Source organism: Schistocerca cancellata, chromosome 2, assembly GCF_023864275.1.
Source record: "Schistocerca cancellata isolate TAMUIC-IGC-003103 chromosome 2, iqSchCanc2.1, whole genome shotgun sequence".
NCBI classification, from domain to species: domain Eukaryota; kingdom Metazoa; phylum Arthropoda; class Insecta; order Orthoptera; family Acrididae; genus Schistocerca; species Schistocerca cancellata.
In genome coordinates this window covers 832851887-832875114 of record NC_064627.1, presented here as the reverse complement: position 1 = coordinate 832875114, position 23228 = coordinate 832851887, and the positions used below count along the sequence as shown (strand labels likewise).

The 23228-nt window shown below is 43.3% G+C and overlaps 2 protein-coding genes across 2 annotated transcripts in view; one reads left to right on the top strand and one right to left on the bottom strand.

Moving 5' to 3' along the window:
* The window catches only part of LOC126162731 (sialin), a 368491-nt gene extending 362056 nt beyond the window's left edge, over nucleotides 1-6435 (bottom strand). The window contains exon 1 of the mRNA XM_049919394.1: nucleotides 6306-6435. The gene's annotated coding sequence lies outside the window, so the exon portion shown is untranslated. The remainder of the gene's footprint in view (nucleotides 1-6305) is intronic.
* The window catches only part of LOC126162730 (tudor and KH domain-containing protein homolog), a 393959-nt gene that overhangs the window by 31959 nt on the left and 338772 nt on the right, over nucleotides 1-23228 (top strand). The window lies entirely within an intron of this gene.

Below are 23228 nucleotides of genomic sequence, written 5' to 3'. Positions count from 1 at the left end.
ATGTGCTGCCACCCTCTCCCTTCCCTCATCGTCGTCATACAACACAAACATAACTCCATCAGACTCACCTACACATTCAAATACACATACAGCACAACTCTCGTATATCAGCACGGAAACGGGAGTCAGTATGTGCGCAGGAAGAACCCTCCGACGGGCAGTTGAACCTACCCTGTTGAGGACTGAGCCCCGAACCTTTGAACTCAGCCAACGATGCCATGCGACATGCATATTTTTAGTGATGTTGGTGATACATATAATGTTTATAATATGCGTTGCCACAACTAAAACGTCAGGAGTAGGCACATATATAGGTGGTATATGCTGTACGTAGCATTTCTTCCCACTCTTAGCGTTACATGCACATATTTCCCCCCCCCCCCCTCCCTCCGTCTCAATATCGTCTTGCCGCTCTCTCTGACCTTGTACCTTGTTTATTGTTATTGCAAACGAAATCTTGACTGGGAATTGAAATCGTTGAAAATGAATGGGTAAGTCAGTATGTAAGTAGGCTGTTTATGTTTTCTTATTGGCAACGTTACGTAGCGCTCTGTATGAAAATCACAGCCAGTGATTTTCATACAGAGCGCTACGTCACGTTGCCAATAAGAAAACATAAACAGCCTACTTACAAGTAATATCAGAAATTGAGTCTGCCTTGATGCAAAACACCTTCTTAACCTTCTTATTCGTTTATTTATTATCCCAAACTAGTTTCGGTGACAAATATCACCATCATCAGTGGGGTTTTTTAATCTAAAACATGCAGAAAATAGCAAGCTATACAAACACAGTAAAACATTATTACATTTTTACTCTCGTCTTTTGAAATATATAGTAAAATGTAACAATGTTTTACTGTGTTTGTATAACCATGCTATTTTCTGCATGTTTTAGATTAAAAAACCCCACTGATGATGGTGATATTTGCCGCCGAAACTAGTTTGGTATAATAAAGAAATAAACAAATAAAAATGTGTTTTGCATCAAGGCGGACTCAGTTTTTGATATTACTGTTTTTCTATGCAAACACGGACCAAATAGAAGAGTTCCAAGATAAAATCATTGAATGGGCAAGTCGTTTGGCATCATTGGTATACGAGGCATCAGAGACACCTCTTCTGCTGCTGGATCTGTGAGAATAGCAGCTTCAACTAGTGTTCAGCACAGTTTGGCTATGTGAATTGATAGGCTTACATAGTTTCAGACTATTGAGATTCTGTAGCAGTATTCTAATCATAAGCCGATAAGCCATAAATACAACGTTCCTGTTTCCTATTAAAACCGACTGCAAGGAAGAAAACACAACAGCAGTTTGTTGTGTATGTAGTTTTTGTTTAAAAATACGGGCTGACCCAAAAGTCCGTTAAGATCTGAAAATTCAATACTTCATGGAATAACATAGGTAGAGAGGTAAAATCTGACGTACTTGAAATGATATGGGGCTTTGCTGAAACCAAAGAAATGTGCATTAATGAGCAACAGTTGGCGCTACGGTACAAAAGCAATAATTAGCATAACAACTGATTTTTAGAAAAGAATGTGTTCCTTAGAACGACTGCTCAACATATCGGCCGTCATTAATCAACAATGCCTCTAGCTGGGGGACAATATGAGAACAGCAATGCACAGCGTATCAGCAGATACGGTGAGAAATTGTTGTCAGATGATGTCTTTCAGCATCTCTAACGACGTCGAACGATCGCAGTAGACTTGCAATTTCAGATAACTCCACACGGATTGATGTCTGGGGACCTGGAAGGCCAAACATAACAGAATTGACGGCTCAGTACGCGATCCTCACCTTACGATGGGCGCAAGAGAGCTTCTACAGATGCACCAATATGGGGTAGAGTCATCCTGGATAAAAGTCGTACTGTCCAGCAGGCTAGGGATGATGCGATTCTGTAACACGTCGGCGTACCTCTCTCCCGTCAACATTTCCATGCGGCGTTACCAGCGTGTAGCTGTCCGACGCCATTGTCGCTCGTTTTTGGTTTCAATAAAACCCCATGTCATTTCAGGCACGCGCGTCAATTTTTACGTTTCTACCTACATTATTCTATTAGTTAGTGTTTTAAAATGTTAATGGATTTTTCAGTCACTCTGTGCATGGGAGAAAAATATGTATGGGAGTAACAATTTCTCTAATGGTTCAAGTGCGCTACTGTGGTAGTTAAAACTGTCTGCGAGAAACAAACCAAAACCACACATATTCACAGCAGAGCACAGTACTGAATTTTCTTACTCGCAGTCGGTTTTAAAAGAAAACCTGTAGAGTGTTATTTAAAACATTGTATAGCTTATGCCCACATTAGTGTATATTAGAGTAGCGAGTGAAAATTTGAAGTAAGTCTGTCAAGCACTTTCCGAGGTTTTTGGTAACCACGTTAAACAACAAATTCACATAGCAGTACAGATAATGATGTATGTTAAGTAAGATATATTTTAAAAGGACAGAGTATGAATCATTAAACAACATATGTAATCAGAATGAGATTTTCACGCTGCAGCGGAGTGTGCGCTGATATGAAACTTCCTGGCAGATTCAAACTGTGTGCTGGACCGAGTAGGTCAGATGGTAGAGCACTTGCCCGCGAAAGGCAACGATTCCGAGTTCAAGTCTCGGTTCCACAGTTTTAATCTGCCAGGAAGTTTCATATCAGCGCACACTCCGCTGCAGAGTGAAAATCTCATTCTGGAAACATCCCCCAGGCTGTGGCTAAGCCATGTCTCCGCAATATCCTTTTTCCAGGAGTGCTAGTTCTGTAAGGTTCGCAGCAGAGCTTATGTGAAGTTTGGAAAGTAGGAGACAAGGTACTGGCGGAAGTAAAGCTGTGAGAACGGGGCGTGAGTCGTGCTTGGGTAGCTCAGATGGTAGAGCACTTGTCTGCGAAAGGCAAAGGTCCCGAGTTCGAGTCTCGATCCGGCACAGTTTTAATCTGCCAGGAAGGTTCAACATATGTGATAACAAGAAAAACAAAAATGTCACTATGCATAACTTGAACTTTCATGTTAGGACAGAGCATGCATCATAGAAGTAGCAAAAAACAGGATTCAAATGTTAAACAACTAGAACCAATGGAATATGCGTGTTTAAGAAGGCGTGTCGTAGAATTTTACGCCGACCATTGGTGGAACTCCTCTACCCGCAGCAGGATGCTCATGCTGTTGGTCAGTTGCTTGGCGGCGCCGAGGCTGCTCGGATAAGGAGGCGCAGCACCACTTCTGTGCGGGTGAGGGAGCGTTCATAGTAGACGAGGACTCTCAGGGTGTTGGGAGTTTACAAGGATGCTGGGGGCAAATTTCGCAGGTGTTCGCATGGTCGCAAATTTCGCTGGGCGCAGTTATCATGCCCTAAACCCTAAATACTCCTAGAAACAACCCTAAATACTCCTATAAAGAAGGAAGAGAGACAATTAGGTTTCAAAGTCCCGTCGACAACGAGGTTACTGGAGACGAAGCACAAGCTCGGATTGTTTCCAGGATGAAGAGAGATATCGGCGATGCCCTTTGAAAGGAACCATCCCGGCATTTTCGTGGAGCGTTTAGGGAAATCGCGAGAAACCTAAGTGATGATGGTCGGACGCGGATCTGAACCGTCGTCCTCCCAAATACTCCTAGAATCTACATAACTAATGGTTGTGACAGATTCAGGTTTGCGAACGCCGATGCTGTTGTCAAACATATGGTATTTTGGTCTATTTATGCGGATTACAATATAGTTGCTTTTGTGGAGGATCACGACCACTTTCTACAGCGAGCTTTACATTCATGAATGATTTTCTAATGTAGACACCTCTACGCTCAGATCTACGTCATGCACAGTGGAAAATTTACTTCAGATTCTGAGAAAAAAATTTGCAATGGAAACGCTTCCAAACTAAATTCCGAGTCGTTGTATCCATGGCTTACTTCTGCAATACAACTTTATGCTCTTTTGGCTAAAGCTTACAATCAATCTATAAGCAGAAACTGATATATTTAATTTATATTAGTCTACAATATACTCAATAATGCAGACAGAGCAGCAGTAAACACCCTAGTTTAATAAAATGTAAGTAATTTTATTTTACACAGAATAAATTATCATGCTTTTTTTCATGTTCATAACAATTGCCCTAAGGTCTCCATTGCAAAACCACAGCTTTGATGTATGAAAGAGCGACTTCAATTTCATCATTACCTGACTTACGTCATATATAAGTTTTTAAAATAATTTTTAAATATTTACACCATATGGGCAGCAGAAAATGGCGGGGAGGTTCTTACATGTACGTGAACTTTTGACTCAAAACCTACAGGCAAACGAAGCAATTTATAGCCCTAAAAGAACTACATATATTGAATAAAATTATTTTGGGTGTTACGCCGCGACATTGTAGAACACAAATTATTGCTGTTCAGGGCCAGAAGAGGACGGCAGCAAGTCGGCCGAAACGTTGGCAATTTAGTTGCTTTAGTGTTTTACGATGACGCGACCAAACACCCAAAATAATGTTATTCGAAATAAGTGTTCGTGGAAGCCTGCGAACTGAATTACACATAATCATTATTAATATTGTTACACATCCTCACGACTGCTGAATGTGATGTGTGCGTCCGTATAAGCTGCGAAAATCACTACGGCGTATAGTTAAAATAATATGTCGGCCCGAGAGTCAAACTCAGATGCATCCCTTTTGCGGACTGTACGCTACCTCGTACACTGTCGTGACGTGATTGAAGGGCCGATATAAAGACATTGCCGCTCGCACACATTCCTTCAGTTGGTCACACGCCTTTGCCCAATCACATCGCGCTGTGTGCCGCAGTGATCAAGACTTTGGACTCGCATTCAAGAGAAACGAGCTTGAAATCGCCGTCTGGCTTTCTGTGGTTGACCAAAATCGCTCGAGGCATATGCTGCAGTGTTTCTTTCGAAAATATTAGATTTTGTTCTACGCCCTTTTCCAACTCGATCTTGTGCTCCATTTCTAATCACTTTGTCGTTGACGGGACGCTAAACCCTAAACGTCCCTCCCCGCTTCTTCCAAATACGACAGAGGCTGTCCCACGATGGAGTGACAGTAGCACGTCTGGGCGAATGGATATTGCTGGAAATTTTGTCTTCCCTGCAGACAAAACGCTGTGGTGTATGGGAAGGTGTCGTGGAGTGAGTGGAGGAATATAAAAGTTTCACAAAACTGTATTTCCGTTGTTGGCAACTGCCTGAAGAAAACGTTTGGAATGTACAAGATGACTTAGACAAAATTTCTAGTTGATGGGATGCTGTCAAAGGAATTTTACAAAAATGTAACTTAAAGCGGAGGAGAAGGAGTAACAGTCCTGTAACGTTAGAATACAACATTAGTAGGGTGCAGCTTGACACAGTCATTAAATGTCGCCCCAAAGCGATATGGAATGGAATGAGCACGTCAGGTTGGTAGTAAGAAAGCTGAACACTCCATTTCATTGCGAGAATTCTGGGGAAATGTAGCCCATGCATAAAGGAGAGGGCGTATAAAAGGCCTGTGCGACCCATTCTCGACTACTGTTCGACTGTTTGGGATACGCATCAGGTCGGACTGAAGGGAGACGTCTGAGCAATTCAGAGGCGCGTGCTGCTAGATATGTTGTCGGTAGGTTCAATCAGCACGCAAGTATTACTGAGATGCATCGTCAACCCATGACAATCCTTGGAGGGAAGACTACACGCTTCCGCAAGGTACTATTGCGCGAATTTAGAGAACCGGCAATGAGGCCGAAAGTAGAACTATTTTACTACCGCCAACGTACGTTTCGTGTAATGATCATGAAGATAAGATGCGAAAGAGCTCTTACGGAGACTTTTAGGCTGTCATTTCCCCCTCGCTCTATTTGTGAGTGGAACATGTGACTTGCGGAGTTTTTATACAGACGTAGATATTACTGAGGAAAGAACTGAATGGAGAATAGATTGTAGCTTTCAATTGGTCCGTTGAGCGCGCTAGTGTGGCCGTGCAGAGACGTCCGCGGGTCGGTCTGAAACACAATTTCCACTCGTGCCATACAATGACCAAAACGTATACTCGGAAGAAACTGTTGTATCGCCGTAAAGCCGTATAAATGATTCCATTGAGTTCAGAGGTTTCTCAGCCTGCAGCCGCGTCATGTCTGAAACGAGAGCTGAAGCGTCAGAAGACTCCACACGTGGTCCTCCGAAACAGGCGGACAGCGGCTAGACACTCGCTTTTCAGTAGTGAAGAAATTTTCGTCGTTCGCTAAACGAGACAGGACAAAGCTGTGGCATCCGCGGCTGCTGCTCGTGACTCTCGTGCGCTTACCTGTGGTGGGCTATGGGGGCGGGCTGCCGTCGCTGTGTGTCCGGAGCTGTGGCGCGCTCCGCAGCTGTTCCCGTCGCGGCGCGCTGCTATACTGTATACTGTGTGGCGTGCCAGCTGGCCGCGGCAAACACGCCGCGTCTACCCCTCCCGCCACGCCGGTGGCGCCGCCAAGCGGCCGGCGCACGCACCTCGGCGTCCGCGCCCAAAACAAACACGCGTGGCGGATTAATGGCCGTAGCCCCAGGTCTTAATTTAGGGCGCGGGCTGCCCAGCCCTGAACTTTCACAGCGTTGCACAAGTCCTGCCAGGGCGGCATTTAATCTGTGACGACGAGTTTTAATAGGTCTGCCTCACTGGCAGGCATTTCACAGGTCAGTACCGCGCGGATATTTTCATCGCCACTTGTCAAAAGATTTGATGTGCAGAAAGCTGTTTGTTTCTAAGGACATGGCAGTCCGAGGGAAAGACTCTGACCGGAAATCTATGTCAGCAGTGATATTTTAGAACACGTTAACCCATTTAAACGCAGCGATAGCAGCACGCTGTGGCCTCACGTGATACGGAATCATCAGCGTGAGCGAGTTCCGTTATGCGCGAAAATAATGTGCCAGCCAACGGAAGCACGACCCACAACAAGAGGCAACTAAAGAAAGTAATAATTTCCATCCTTCTCTTGGATTCCGAGTTTGAACCGGCATATACAGGGTGATCCATTGATCGTGACCGGGTCAAATATCTCACGAAATAAGCGTCACACAAAAAAAACTACAAAGAACGAAACTTGTCTAGCTTGAAGGGGGAAACCAGATGGCGCTACGGCTGGCCCGCTAGATGGCGGTGCCATAGATCAAACGAATATCAAGTGCGTTTTTTTAATAGGAACCCCCATTTTTTATTACATATTCGTGTAGTAAGTAAAGAAATATGAATGTTTTAGTTGGACCACTTTTTTCGCTTTGTGATAGATGGCGGTGTAATAGTCACAAACATATGGCACACAATTTTAGACGAACAGTTGGTAACAGGTACGTTTTTTAAATTAAAATACAGAACATAGGTACGTTTGAGCATTTTATTTCGGTTATTTCAATGTGATACATGTACCTTTGTGAACTTATCATTTCGGAGAACGCATGCTGTTACAGCGTGATTACCCGTAAATACCACATTAATGCAATAAATGCCCAAAATGATGTCCGTCAACCTCAATGCATTTGGTAAAACCTGTAACGACATTCCTCTCAATAGCGAGTAGTTCGCCTTCCGTAATGTTCGCACATGCATTGACATTGCGCTGACGCATGTTGTCAGGCGTTGTCGGTGGATCACGATAGCAAATATCCTTCAACTTTCCCCACAGAAAGAAATCCGGGGACGTCAGATCCGGTGAACGTGCGGGCCATGGCATGGTGCTTCGACGACCAATCCACCTGTCATGAAATATGCTATTCAATACTGCTTCAACGGCACGCGAGCTATGTGCCGGACATCCATCATGTTGGAAGTACATCGCCATTCTGCCATGCAGTGAAACATCTTGTAGTAACATCGGTAGAACATTACGTAGGAAATCAGCATACATTGCACCATTTAGATTGCCATCGATAAAATGGGGGCCAATTATCCTTCCTCCCATAATGCCGCACCATATATTAACTGGCCAAGGTCGCTGATGTTCCACTTGTCGCAGCCATCGTGGATTTTCCGTTGCCCAATAGTGCATATTATGCCGGTTTGCGTTACCGATGTTGGTGAATGCCGCTTCGTCGCTAAATAGAACGCGTTCAAAAAATCTGTCATTGTCCCATAATTTCTCTTGTGCCCAGTGGCACAACTGTACACGACGTTCAAAGTCGTCGCCATGCAATTCCTGGTGCATAGAAATATGGTACGGCTGCAATCGATGTTGATGTAGCATTCTCAACACCAACGTTTTTGAGATTCCCGATTCTCGCGCAATTTGTCTGTTACTGATGTGCGGATTAACCGCGACAGCAGCTAAAACACCTACTTGGGCATCATCATTTGTTGCAGGTCGTGGATCACGTTTCACATGTGGCATAACAGTTCCTGTTTCCTTAAAGTGACGTAACCATCCGGCGAACGGTCCCTGCCCTTGGATGATTTCGTCCAGGATACACCAAGAAGGAGTTGTGGGACATAAACGAAAGTTGGCAGGCTTGTTTCTACATCTGAAAGCTAATGTGTTTCCAAATTTCGCGCCAGTTGCATTAGAGTGGGGTAGTAGCGCCACTATGAGGAAACAAATCACGTTTGCTTTAACTACATGCTGTAACAGTCGTGAGCACTAGCTTGGAGATTGGACGTGGTGAGTTGATGTTAGTCCAGAATGCCTTTAAGGCGAAAAAGTTGCCATTATCAACATCTCACTGAGTTTGAACGAGGTCGTGTAGTAGGGCTACGAGAAGCTGGATGTATACTGTGCCAGCGAACGGACGCACGACCCATCACGAGAACAGAGGCCACTAAATAAAGTACCATTTTTCCTGGATCCCGACTTTGAACCGGTACTGGCTAAGTTAGAAGTGTTAAGTTAGAAGTACGTATTACTGCTAATCGTTACCTTTAAACGACGAATTTTTGGGTGTTATTTCTTTTCACGTGAAATTTAAAATTTATTTTCGGTAACAACAGCGAGTACATCTCCATTCACAAAAAGAAACGCCTATGCTCAAAAATAAAAAAGTTCCTTTCCTTACTAAATGATCAATGGTTCCGTAAATATTTTTTCTGCATTTTACTGGATTTCAGTGTTATTGTAGGTATGTGTCATGCACTAGTCTACGGTCTGTCGTAGCTATAGTTTTATTACTTGATTTTGTTACCAATCTGCTGTCTACAGCCGGCCGGTGTGGCCGAGCGGTTCTAGACGCTTCAGTCTGGAACCGCGCAACCGCTCCGGTCGCAGGTTCGAATACTGCCTCGGGCATGGATGTATGTGATGTCCTTACGTTAGCTAGGTTTAAGTAGTTCTAAGTTCTGGGGGACTGATGACCTCAGATGTTGAGTCCCATAGTGCTCAGAGCCATTTGAACCATTTTTGCAGTCCACAAAGTGAAGAAAGATTTAATCATGACCAGAATTCATTATGTCAACAAGTTGTGAGGGTAATGGTGTGTAGTATCTGTAAGTGGTTGTTCTTTGGAGGGCGACAATGCCCAGTGGCGCAGGGAGTAGCAAGCAGAGGCACTTGTTGAGAGGCTGCGGAAGGTGTAGGCTGCGTGAGCCAAAGGCGGTTGTGTAGCGAAGTATTTATCTCTATGTTTAATAGTAGTGGCACACAGTTTGAATAATAGTGTGTTTATGTTTGTGCAGGGTGATAAAGGAAATAAATTAAATTTTACCAGTTCTTAATGCGTCTCCATCAGTTAGTACCACACCACTGCATTTAACAATGGACGAAGTCTCGATATACACGGTCAACTTCAACAAGAGAATTGTAACATAATAATCATTAATTAACCCATATAATGTCCAAGGAGACGGGAGCTTATAAAGTCTGTTTATACAGTGTGTCTCTCTACAAAGTCCTCAGGCACCGTACCTCTGGTGTTGCGGTAGATATTTGCAATTTCATTTTTGGATTGTGTAGCTGGAGTCAGCCCCAATGATTGTGCTCATCACGTCTTTGATGCGATGACCAGTGTTCAAGGAGAGTATCGGTTTGTTTTCCGTTACAAACAAAAAATTTTTAAAGCTGAATTTTACGTGCTCATTCGATAGAGCTGTTGCACATTGGTCTAGTGCGGTATTTGTTTTATCGGCTGGGACAGTAAAACTCTAAGGATAAACATTACTCGAGCAGCGACGGCACTGCCCTGGCCCGCACAGACATGTACCGTCAACTTTGCAGCGCTACTGAGTCGCTGCTGGACTACTGTTTATTCTTCATATTTCGCTGTCCCTCTTAACACATATCGATAAAAAAACGAATATCGGACTAATGTGGGCGAGCTCTATCGAATCAGCCCGCCAAATTCAGATTTAAAAGTAATTTTGTTTGCAACGGGAAACAAATCGACGCTTTCTTGTTGACACTTGGGGTCGCAAGAGAGATGTGACGGGCAGTTGTGTTGACTGACTTCAGCTACACATGCAAAAATGAAACTGCAAATATCTGCCGAAACACAGGAGAAAATGCACCTGACGACTCTTAGGAGAGACACTCGGTGTAAACTGCACGACGAGAAATGCGTGGAGCACGCAGAAGACATTGTTGGATGATTATATAACTTCGCACACGGACACACCATTGGCGGGTATGAAAACGATTAAATACTGCAACTCTCTGTGGCACGTAGAACGGTAACCAGAGTGCATTACTGTTGTTCGTGTTTAGTGATTGTATCAGACCTGGTACGTTATACAAGGAGAAAAAAAGAAAATGCGCGCACTCTGACTTCGCAGTTCGCTTACTCACATACTAGCAATACAGAAATGTCTCTCACAAAATTTCGTCCTGCGCATATTTCGGGCAGTAAATGAACGTTAAAGACTGGCAATCTGGCAACATGTAATGACGCGTACAGTAACTATCTCAGTAAGGAGGTAGTAGTAGTGCTGTGTTGTTGGTGCAGACTGTAGCGGTTTGGGTTAACATGCATGAGGTCGAAAGTTCGATTCTGGGTTGTGGCTTGTTTCTTTTTATATGCTAAAAGTAGTCAAGTTGTACGCTATCTGGCATCTTGATCGTCGTACAGTGATTACAGTCGGTGTAATACAAAACATTTGCAGTTACGTACTACGAGCACAGATTTGGAAATAAATCGTTTTTCATTGGTCAGCTTTTAAAGAAACCTTTTGCACGTCGCGGACGCGAATTGTTTCGTAGTACTGCATCTACTATATTCCAAAGATTTCTTCCGTGTACATTCCCTCAATGGTCTCATCAATTGATACCAATTATTATTCTTGTCACGTTCGGGTCCATTACATTTCGTTAGAGCCTTACGTCACCAGCAGGGCCAGCAACGTGCTCTGCAAATAATTTCAATGGGACCATTGGGGGAGGGTACAAGAAAACAAGATTGGAATCTAGTAGATCCAGTGGCGCGAAACAATTCACGTCCACGACGTCCGAAAGGCTTCTTTAAAAGCTGACCAATGAAAACGATTGTACTTCGATTTCTGTGTTCGTTTTTGCAAATGTTTTGTAGAAGACCAACTGCAGTTTCTGTATGACTACTTTTAGCAAATACAAACAAATAAACCAGACCCAGACTCGAACCCTCGACCTCCTGCATGCTAACGCAAAACGCTAGCCAGTGCACCAACTGCACAGCACTGCTGATACAGCTGGTTCTGCACATGTAATTACAGTGTTGTCAGAATGCCAATCACTAACATCCATTTGCTGCCCGTAATACGCGCAGAACGAAAATTTGTGACAGACATTTTTGTACTGCGAGCATGTGAGGAATAGTGATACGAAGTCCGCGTGCCCAAATTTTTCTTCGCCCTGTATAAGGGGCGTGAATGGCGTTAGATGATGAGTGATCATTGTGATGTTCAAGGAAATAACGTGTACTCGCGTGAGACAGACACCTGACAGAGTCTGAAAGGGGCTTCATTGTGGGTATCTATTTGACCAGCTGGTCTAATCGTGCAATATCCACATTTGTGGGTCATTCCGATGTGACAGTGGCCTTAGAGTGCTGCAACGCTCATTGTTTGACCGGTCACGGCTCGCCTGTTGACGGGGGGACCGAGCCGCTCGTGTCCGGCCCCATACAACTCGGCTCGGTCACGTACTCGCCCCATGTCTCTTGTCCGGATTCCGGACACGCTGTAAACAGAAGATCCATTTTTCCTTTCTTTAACAGGAAACATTGAATAAATGCTGTCCCTGTAACCTAAAAGAGAACCATCTTCACAAAGAAAGCATACAAAGAACATTCAATATTTACGGACGTAACTTGTCATACTTTTCACTTGTTTGCAACAGAAACAAAATTAGAGTTATTGTTGATCAGTAAATCACTAACGCGTTCCGGATTTAACTGGATGACATCTGCCACGTTAACTTCTCCATAATGCGCACCTAGATGTATTAATTCTTTGCCTAGTTCTCTGAAACCTTCACTGGAATCAGCATTAAAAGGTCTCACATCGTTAGCACAGATTGCAACACACTCTGCTGTAATACAATTTTTTGTTACTGCCGGTATCCCTGAAGGAGCTGTATCTGTGTGAGGTTTCTTGAAAATATGTTTCTTTAAATGAGTGCTTTCCGACTGGAAACACACTAATGTTGAGCAGTTTATGCACGATACGTACCCAGTAGACGCACTGTTTTCGTCTACAACTAACAGAAATGTACTCCATACTTGGCTTTTTAGACCTTCCCTTTCTTCAATGTGTAAACATTGGTTTCAATCTTACGTCTTAACTGCACTGGCTTCCTCGCGCTGCATGATTGCAGAGAGAGACAGACCACAAATGAGAAGACCGTACTGGCTCCAGTCTCACACGGATAATGACACGTGTAATGTGTTTGAAGTTACGTGCTACGTATTCGGTCACGGCATCTACGCTCGGTCACTAGAACTAGTGCGGGCAGCCTATCCAGTTAGGGTGTGCTCGCCCCATCTCGCATTTTGTGCTCGCTTACTCGGTCATGCAGGACTCTAGACTGCGTGGTAACGTTAGAGCATGCATACTCTTCGTAAAGCTCTGGCCGACCACGTCTGACTACGACGAGGGAGGATCGCCGTACTGTGCACCTATCAGAACTTAAACTCTTCACATCTGCACCTGCCATCCGAGAACACGTAACGTAACAGGCTGTCTGCAACATTCCGTGTCGTGGCACATCCACTGGTCGAAGAGTAGCAGCAGCCGGTCCAGGGAATTACCGTCCGTTGCATAATCTGTCGTTAACACCACGATATAAACAGTTGCGTTTGGAGTGATGCCGTGACTGGGAAGCGTGGGTTGTTGACGAATGGCGTCGCTTTGCATTCAGCGATGTATCGTGGTTCTGCACCACGCCTGATGATCATTCTTGGCAAGTATGGCGGCGATCTGGAGAGAGGTTCCATTCTTGCGGCGTTTTGGAGAGCCACACCGGTGTTACTCCTGGCGTCGTCGTGTAGAGAGCCATTGGATATTACTTCAGGTCAGAGCCGATGGTGATTGAGGGAGTACTAATGGCACAACGCTAAGTCGCGGACATCCTGCGTCTTCAGGTATTTTCTTCCATGCGACAGTATTTTGATGGCATTTTTCAACAGGACAGTGCTCGTCCACAAATGGCACGTTTCTGTATGAACTGTCTGCATGATGCTGAGGTACTCAGGTGGCAAGCATGATTCCCAGTTGTGTCCCCAATAGTTGTCGCATTCGGGAGGACGACGGTTCAATCCCATCTCCAGCCATCCTGATTTAGGTTTTCCGTGATTTCCCTAAATCGTTTCAGGCAAATGCCGGGATGGTTCCTTTGAAAGGGCACGGCCGATTTCCTTCCACATCCTTCCCTAATCCGAGCTTGTGCTCCGTCTCTAATGACCTCGTTGTCGACGGGACGTTAAAAAACACTAACCTAACCTAACCCAATAGTTGTGTGGGACCGTACTGAACGTCAACGCCGTTCCAATGGCAGCATCTGGGATATCAAGGATCAGTTACGACAGCTGTGGACCAACCTCGGAAGAGCAGCCGAATCGGACTCATACTACCAAATTGGTTATAAATTTGACTCCATTTTGTAATCACTAAAATAACTTCACATATCTTCTCAACCTGTGAAGTCTGATTTTTTTCCTCTTCCCGTTGTGAGTGCTTTACGTTTTTGACAGTATATGTCCAATAGATGACATAGGACGTTGGCAATAGTTCTACTCTGAGTTGACGACGATGGCACGGGAAAACAAATCACAGCCGACCGCATCGAACTATCCAGAAATCTGATCGCCCCAAAAGAAAAGTCAACGAGCCTGAGAGCATTTTTAAAGTTGTGTAAGTTTCTCACATATTTTCTGTTATTGTGAGTAATTCAAGTTTACCGCACTGGGACGAAAATGAATGAGCGTACTGTATGAGTAGTGAAGAAGACCATTGACTCTGTGTTTAGTTTTATATGTAGCTGATTCGCTAGTGAGTCATTTGTGCAGCGATGGGGCATTCTTATTTAAGGCATAGTACCTAGCAGTTGAATTTTTCAGAGAATGAGATCTGGTTTTCCTGAATCTGGAACAAGCTATTTGGAATACATTATTATGGAGATGAAAACTCATTTACAATAGTTTCTCGGTTCATTATATCGATGGGGAAGATTTTGGAGGAATTCTGAAAGTAACGAAGTCATGCACAAGAATGATATGTTTGCTTGTCAGAACTATTAATTAAAGGAAATCTTTGTTCCTCAGATAATTAGTAACTTTCATGATTAGTGTTAATTTGATCTCTTTGTTTTTCATTATGTCACAAATAACTCAACTGGTTGAAATATTTGCAGTTCCGTTTTTTCTTGCAATGTCAGAATTCTGTAATTGTTAGAGTCTTCTTATGTTGTGCAGTCCTTTTGTCAATAACCAGAGTTTGATTTCTCATGAACGACGTTCTTTGAAGAAAAACCCACCTCCATGATTCATAGTAAAGTTTAGAATATTTTGTCGTATGTGCATTGCACCTTACGCCGCCCGAAGCCACAGAATGTTTCCGACAATCAAAAAGAAAAAAATTAATAGTGAGTATTTTATTTTCGTTTAGCTGCTGCATCTTCTGAATTGTATTAGCTTTCGAGAACGTCAGTACTACAGAAACAAATACAGCATGCTTAACAAGAGTTAAGTCACTTTTACTTCGGGGCAGATCTCACCTTGCATTCTTGAGCACACAGTATGTTGTGGGGATTGTCAGGTGTCATGTTGGCGAACAATTTGATTTTCAGTGAACAGTTTTGGTAATTTCAAACAATTATCTTCTTCTAAGTAGAGCAGTAATTTTTATTTATTTATGGATATTCCAGGTCAGACATTACAATTCATACCACGCAATGTTCATAATGTACTTCAATACTGAGTTTCAGTTACATAGTCTACACTGAGCATACAATTAGTTTCTTTGGCATTTAATTAGGTTAATTTTCTTTACTTCAAAATTTGCATTTCATGAAGTTTGAAGTTCTATTTCACGACACTATTCACATCTGCAACACAGGGCCAACACAGGATATCTAAAGTACAGTTTACTTGAGGAGGAAGTCTTTGAAATCAATATATTCAGTTTTCTCACACACAGACAACTTTTTATAGAAAGTTTATCGTTGTTTCCCACAGCGTTGTAGGGGAATGCGGACTGGTACTCAGTCTCTGTCTCCGGAGCGAGCTATGTGGAACAGCGGTTAGACACGGCTGGAATCCGTGAGGAACGACCTTCGAATCTCGTCCAGTCATCGTTTCCCCATCCATTCCCACCTAACTAGTGCTCCGCCTCCGGTGACTTCGACAAGATGTTTAACTCTTATCGTCCTGACCCCTTTCCGTCTTAGAAATACGGGATATAAATAGCAGAAGAGGAACACACACATGATGGGGTTTATCAGAGGACAAATTCTTGTAAGATATGCGACACATAAGATGTTGGATTTATACGAACCTCCAATTTCTCATCGCCGAAATTATGGAAAAAAGAGCATATATCACTAACAGCAAATGGGCTGAGAAGTTGCGTTGCATTGACTCTATTGACTTGAGCACCAACCTGGAGGTAGATGTTGTGCTCGGTTTTGTATTCGAGAAAGATCGACAACACCTCTCCCAAGCAGATTACAGCGCACTAACATCATTCACCGATGTATCAAAGAGCGAGTAGGGATGTGGCTGTACGTCTTGTAAACCCATAAGTCGGTTTGGACAGAACTTTAAGTTCCCATGTGGCACCACAGATATGACTGCCATTCTAAAGGCTCTACAGTACGCTTCCTGTGAAGGGACAAAACCTGTCAGTCGTTCTCTCTGGTTCAAGGTCAGCTCTTGCCCTATTACAGCATTTAAGAAGGGGAAAAAGCGTTCGACAATATAAAATGGTGCAAGCTGTTCGAGATTCTGAAAAAAAGTAGGGGTAAGCTATAGGGAGAGACGGGTCATATACAATATGTGCAACAACCAAGAGGGAATAATAAGAGTGGACTATCAAGAACGAAGTGCTCGTATTAAGAAGGGTGTAAGACAAGGCTGTAGCCTTTCGCCCCTACTCTTCAATCTGTACATCGAGGAAACAATGATGGAAATAAAAGAAAGGTTCAGGAGTGGAATTAAAATACAAGGTGAAATGATATCAATGATACGATTCGCTAATGACATTGCTATCGAGAGTGAAAGTGAAGAAGAATTAAATGATCTGCTGAACGGAATGAACAGTCTAATGAGTATACAGTATGGTTTTAGAGTAAATCGGAGAAAGACGAAGGTAATGAGAAGTAGTAGAAATGAGAACAGCGAGAAACTTAACATCAGGATTGATGGTCACGAAGTCAATGAAGTTAAGGAATTCTGTTACCTAGGCAGTAAAATAACCAATGACGGACGGAGCAAGGAGGACATCAAAAGCAGACTCGCTATGGCAAAAAAGGCATTTCTGGCCAAGAGAAGTCTACTAATATCAAATACCGGCCTTAATTTGAGGAAGAAATTTCTGAGGATGTACGTCTGGAGTACAGCATTGTATGGTAGTGAAACATGGGCTGTGGGAAAACCGGAACAGAAGAGAATCGAAGCATTTGAGATGTGGTGCTATAGACAAATGTTGAAAATTAGGTGGACTGATAAGGTAAGGAATGAGGAGGTTCTACGCAGAATCGGAGAGGAAAGGAATATGTGGAAAACACTGATAAGGAGAAGGGACAGGATGATAGGACATCTGCTACGACATGAGGGAATGACTTCCACGGTACTAGAGGGAGCTGTAAAGGGCAAAAACTGTAGAGGAAGACAGAGATTGGAATACGTCAAGCAAATAATTGAGGACGTAGGTTGCAAGTGCTACTCTGAGATGAAGAGGTTAGCACAGGAAAGGAATTCGTGGCGGGCCGCATCAAACCAGTCAGTACACTGATGACAAAACAAAAAAAAAAATAAAAAGGGGGCACGGCACTCATCCGACTGCCTGCGACATAATGCACATAATAAACAGGGTCTGATACATATAAAGACGCTTTTGGCATCCCACGTAACTATACGATACATATATTGCCGTAAGAGATGTGAAACATTGGAAAACAGTTGTTGAACAGTCAGAAATACTGACAAGAAATGAGTAACGCCTTTTGTGAAAAACGAGTGAGTCGCTCGTGTACCGTAACGCTCAACGCGCAAGCAGCCGGGACAGGTAGGTGGGTCAGACTCGGATCGAATCTGTGCGCCCGATTAACGACTACGGGCTGGAACGCAGACTAGTTTGAATGGGTTTCAAGACAGTTTCTCACGTTCGCTCAGGGAAATGCTCGGCTGGTCTCTAAGCTCGTCGTCCGAGAATACGATACACAAACAGTTAAAGAACGATTACGCAAGATTCGCAACCAGATGTTAGCATACTACTCCTTTACAAGAGTACCACAAGGCAACCGAATTTTTGAGCTTATTGTTTGGTTATGGAACGTCAAATTCAGAACTCAAATATTAATCTGCCAAAATACTTCCATGCAACTCTCAAAAATTTTCGAGAAAATCAAATTTAAAGTTTTCAGACCGTCTTTAATATGCTGAAGCAATGTCAGTTTTTCTCCGCAGGTCGTGTGACTGTGTGGCAGAATGCTCGCCTACCCCGTGTGTCTCGCGGGTTCGATTCCCAGCCCTGCCAAATTTTAAACAAAGATGCGTGTTCCATGAACATTTTCATGAAGAGTAAAGTACGTAAGAATGAAAAAGAATTTAATTTATATTTTTTTAATTTTAACTGTCATTTATAAAAGATTAGTAATTAAGAATTTATGTTTGCAAAGAAAACTGGATTTTTGTGTGCGATTTATAATTAGAAATAAAAAGACGTGCATAAATAGCAGTTAGATACATGTTAATTAGATGTTAATGTTAATTTGATGAGTGATGTATTTAAATGAACTAAAACATGAAAAAACTGATGACCGAAACAAGACTCGAACCAGCGATTACCAGTCTCAAGCACTACTGATTTTTTCCACCTTTATTTATCTTAAATTTTACGGAATTGCTAGGAGAACATACAACTGTTTAAAACCTCTCCTCAGCCAGCGAAAGAATGTAAAACGCCTTTGTGGCTGGAAAGCACTCCACACCCAGCCACAAGACCTACTGACCGGCCTTGCTTTAGCATATTAAGGACGGTCGGAAAACTTCGTGTACCATAAACGTAAAATATTTCAAAAGACCGATTGCCGTGTGGTCCGCTTGTTAGGTCACCTTGACGACTGTAGCATCAGGAACAGCATCTGGTCACAGCGCCAAAATTTTAAAAGTGGCTGCGCTTCAGCGACGGTGCACTTAGGAGCTTGGTAGGACTGGAAAATAACACCCAGTCAGGTGCAGAATTCAGGGTCTATTACCCTTTTCGCTTCGTTTCGACAAATATAAATTTGTCTTCTTCAGAAGGAAAATAGACGTATAATCCACAGACAAGAGTCTCATGACTTCAACATCCATTTATGTTAATATGTGATTATACGAGTCCATTTTCCTTCCGAAGAAGACAAATTCGAATTTGTCGAAATCATGGTAAAGGATTAATATACCTCCAATTCTGCAACTGGCTGGCTGTTATTTTCCCATCCTATCAAGTTTCACGAAGTTAAATAATAAAGCAAAATTTGCGAAAGCTTGAAAAAGCAGACCCCGTACTAGACTGAACAAAGAACAAAAGATGAAAACCGAATGGGGTGGCGCACTGCTAAGACAACAGACTCGCATTCACAAGGATGGCACCTCAGATCTCCGTCCGGTCATCCAAACTTAGTATTTCTGTTATTTCCGCCCCCCTCTCCCCCCCCCCCCCCCCATCAAATCGCTTAAGGTGAAAACGACACCGCCGATTTCATTCGCCAATCCGAGGTTATGCTCCAGCTCTATTGACCTTGCAGATGACACGTTGAAACCTAATTTCCTTTCTCCTTCATCGATTAAACACGAGGCAATAATAAAATGACTCGACTTAAAGTACCCAAACGAGAATAAGAATTAATTTAATTTAGTGCTGTAGACCTTAAATACCAAATACATACATGTCCAACGACATTTGCGTCACGCATCATGGAGAGAGTAGTAATGTGCTAACGTTATATCACGGTGAGCTTTGCCGCTCGAAATATGTTATGGCACAAAGAAACGCCTTGCAACATGCATCACAGGTAACATTACACAACAAATACTGCCTTGACAGCAGTGTCAGATCACTTCAAGGTAATTTAATATTAAACCAAACCTGTATTCCTTCCACTGCCTTGCTTGGGTGTTACATGAAGTACTTGATTTAGCATTTGATGCGTCTCTTGCTCGATGTGACGTGGTATATGGTAAGCGTAACTCTACTTTAATCGTTTTTATTTATGACAATTGTAGACAATTGAATACATTCATCTCCAACACCGATTGAAGCAAGTAGTACATACTGGAAATTGCCGGAAGGTTCAAATTCCTTACACCTACAACACTGACTTGCTATGCATACCTGCCATCCCGTGTCCAACGAAAATTTCTAGAAAGGGCTGAACAGTCTATAAGAGCAGAGTCTGAAGCCAGTCTGAGTTCCACCAGCTTTCCGGCATTCAAAGAAACGTGTGCTTTTCTCAAAAATGAATTCAAATCCTTAGAAATTGTCAAGGCTACAGTACCATCAAGGCACGGCGTATCTGGAAATGAACATCAGAATGGGTCTAACATCAAGCAATTTGGGCATTCGAGGCAGACTTACGTCTCTACAATGCTGCATGTGTCGTGTGCTACCAGCCTCACGTATTGCACTAGTGCAGCAAATTCAAACTAGCCACATGTAGAGAATGCAGTTCAATTGTGATGCGCAACAACTTGCTCTGCTGTCCGAAGAGTGATCACACGACTTTTAATTACAACTCCGTTATACGTCAAACTTATGGAAAACGACACCACACGTTACTGCATGCAAGATCAGAATGCGCACAATATGGGACAAGCAACGATGGTCCAAGTGACATGCAACACGAGCACAATGGCAAACATCAATCAAGTGCATTGTGTTATTGTTCACTGAAGGTCAGCCCAGGCAAACGAGTGCGCCTTGCGACAGAGAGAATAAGGCAGCCAAGCCAGACATGGCAAATGGCAGACCTGCCGTGCTCCGTTAGGTTCTGTGTCGCAGTCTTGCTTCACATCGGAAACATGTACGCAACGCCTCAGACTTCAAAGGTGGCATAGCACAGTACCGAGTCTGGGAACAAATACAGCCCTCCATAAACAAAACGCTGCCTCTTTGCACAAGTGGGCTCCTGCATAAGCAACTCTGTCTTGGTTCAAAATGGTTCAAATGGCTCTGAGCACTATGGGACTTAACAGCTGTGGTCATCAGTCCCCTAGAACTTAGAACTACTTAAACCTAGCTAACCTAAGGACATCACAAACATCCATGCCCGAGGCAGGATTCGAACCTGCGACCGTAGCAGTCGCGCGGTTCCGGACTGCGCGCCTAGAATCGCGAGACCACTGGGGCCGGCAAACTCTGTCTTGTCTGTCGCTTGTTCAGCGTAGCCGAAGGTAACTGACACTTTGTCGGAACCTGCCGAATGTGTAACTCACTGATACCCAGTTTGGCCACCTGGTAATATCGATGTATCTTTAGGAGCAGAATTTTGCCCGCAGATTCATAAGTCAAATACAATATTCACAGGAGTTGTTCACCCGTATTTCTGGAGGGAGAAGTACGGTGGATCATATCAGGCCGGTATCAAACGGCAGAGAACACCAGTTCGTCACGGCAGCCGTTAGTGTCGTGCTTTGTAAAACCGACACAGATCTTCAAGCATTTGAAGAAATTCTGGGGGGTTAGAACATTACATCAAGGTACAACGACGAAAGAAGAGGAATAGTACGGAGCACGCTTTGCGGAACATATGACGAAAGATTCCACAGACAGATTCGTTCTTTGCCTTCCATTTTGCGAAGAGCCAAGTCAGTTAGGCAACTTTTTTCACAAGGGAGCGAACTATTCTCTCAGATTGAACCGAGATGTGTTTTTTACATTTTATGCTTCCTTTTCTTTGTTCTATGTGTATCTTGCAATCCCATAAAACTTCGGGGGTAACAGGCCGTGGTCGAAATGTAAAACCTCCCCCTAAGGTTTCATCTCTGGTTTTGGGAGACATCCTCCGAGGTGAAGCTGAGAACAGCAGTCAGAACTCGGGGAAACGTTAGGAGAAAGTCTTACATATCGACCACGGCCTGTCAACCCATAAGTTTTAAATGAAGTTAATATCGATCGTGAAAGCCTACATTGTATGATCAGAGTGCATTTTCTCATTTTTTTGTTTCATTGTGCATTTTATGTGATTGTGATTTTCAGGCACCAGTTATAAACTCTATTTGCGTCGTCAGTCTTCTGACTGGCCTGATGCCGACGGCCGCGAATTCGTCTCCTGTCCACACTTTCATTTCAGAGTAGCAATGGCAACCTACGTCCTCAACTATTTGCTGGATGTATTCCAGACTCCGTCTTCCGCTATAGTTTGTACCCTCTACTGCTCACTCTACTGCCATGGAAGTTATTCTCCGATGTCTTAAGAGATTTCCTATCATTCTGTCCCTTCTTCTTATCAGTATTTTCTATATACTCCTTTCCTTGTCGATTCTTCGGAGAGCGTCCTCATTTCTCACCTCATTCTCAAATTTAGATCTATTGTTGATACTAGTAGACTTCTCTTTGCCAGGAGTGTCCTTCCTTCGTACAGCATGGGTTATTTTGCTGCCTAGGTAGCAGAATTTCTTAATTTCTTCTGCTTCGTGATCACCAATGCCGATGTTAAGTTTCTCGCTGTTCTCAGATCTGCTACTTCTCATTACCTTCGTCTTTCTTCGATTTACTCCCAATTCATATTGTGTACTCACTAGACTGTTCATTCAATTTAACAGATCCTGTAATTCTTCTTCACTTTCACTGACGATAGCAACGTCACCAGCGAATCTTATCATTGGTAGCATTTCACCTTGAATTTTAATCCTATTCTTGAGCCTTTTTTTTTTTTACTATTTCCGTCATTGCTTCTTCGATATATGGTAGATCGGAAAATAGGGACGAAAGACTACATCCCTGTATTACAACCTTTTTAATCAGAGCACTTATTTCTCTGTCTTCCAGTCCTATTGTTCCCTCTTGGCTCTTGCACATGCTCGTCTTTCTTTATAGGTGACCCTTATTTTTCTTAGAATTTCGAACATCTTGCACCATTGTACACTATCCAATGCTTTTTGCAGGTCCACAAGGTGGACAGAATACCCGGTTGAAACACGCAATGATCTATTACCTTCTGCTCTTGTCCATGATTTAGCGCGACTAGCGCTACTTGTATTATTTTGGAAAGAAATTCATTTTCCTTTGTCGGTTGATATGTTCGGTCGCTACATTCGACCGAGTCACGGGAGAGTGCCGCCCTCTCTGGAGTCTGGATTTATTTGTACCGGAGGGACAATGGCCAGCAGGCCACCCTTTCGAGGGCGCCTAACGGTATACTTGCCGTTGCGAAGGAGAACAATTATGAATAGATGATAGAATACCGTCCCTCATAGTCCGCGCAATATACACTAATCGGCGAATATGTAAATTCTACTTTTTGAGCACTAACCTAATGCCAGTAATTAGGGATTCTCTAACAGCTGTCGTCATTCGTTGCAGTCGAATGGATCCGAACCACTCTATAATCCTTCTAAATTCATGGTCCGCCAGTAACACTAACGGGTTACAGTTTCG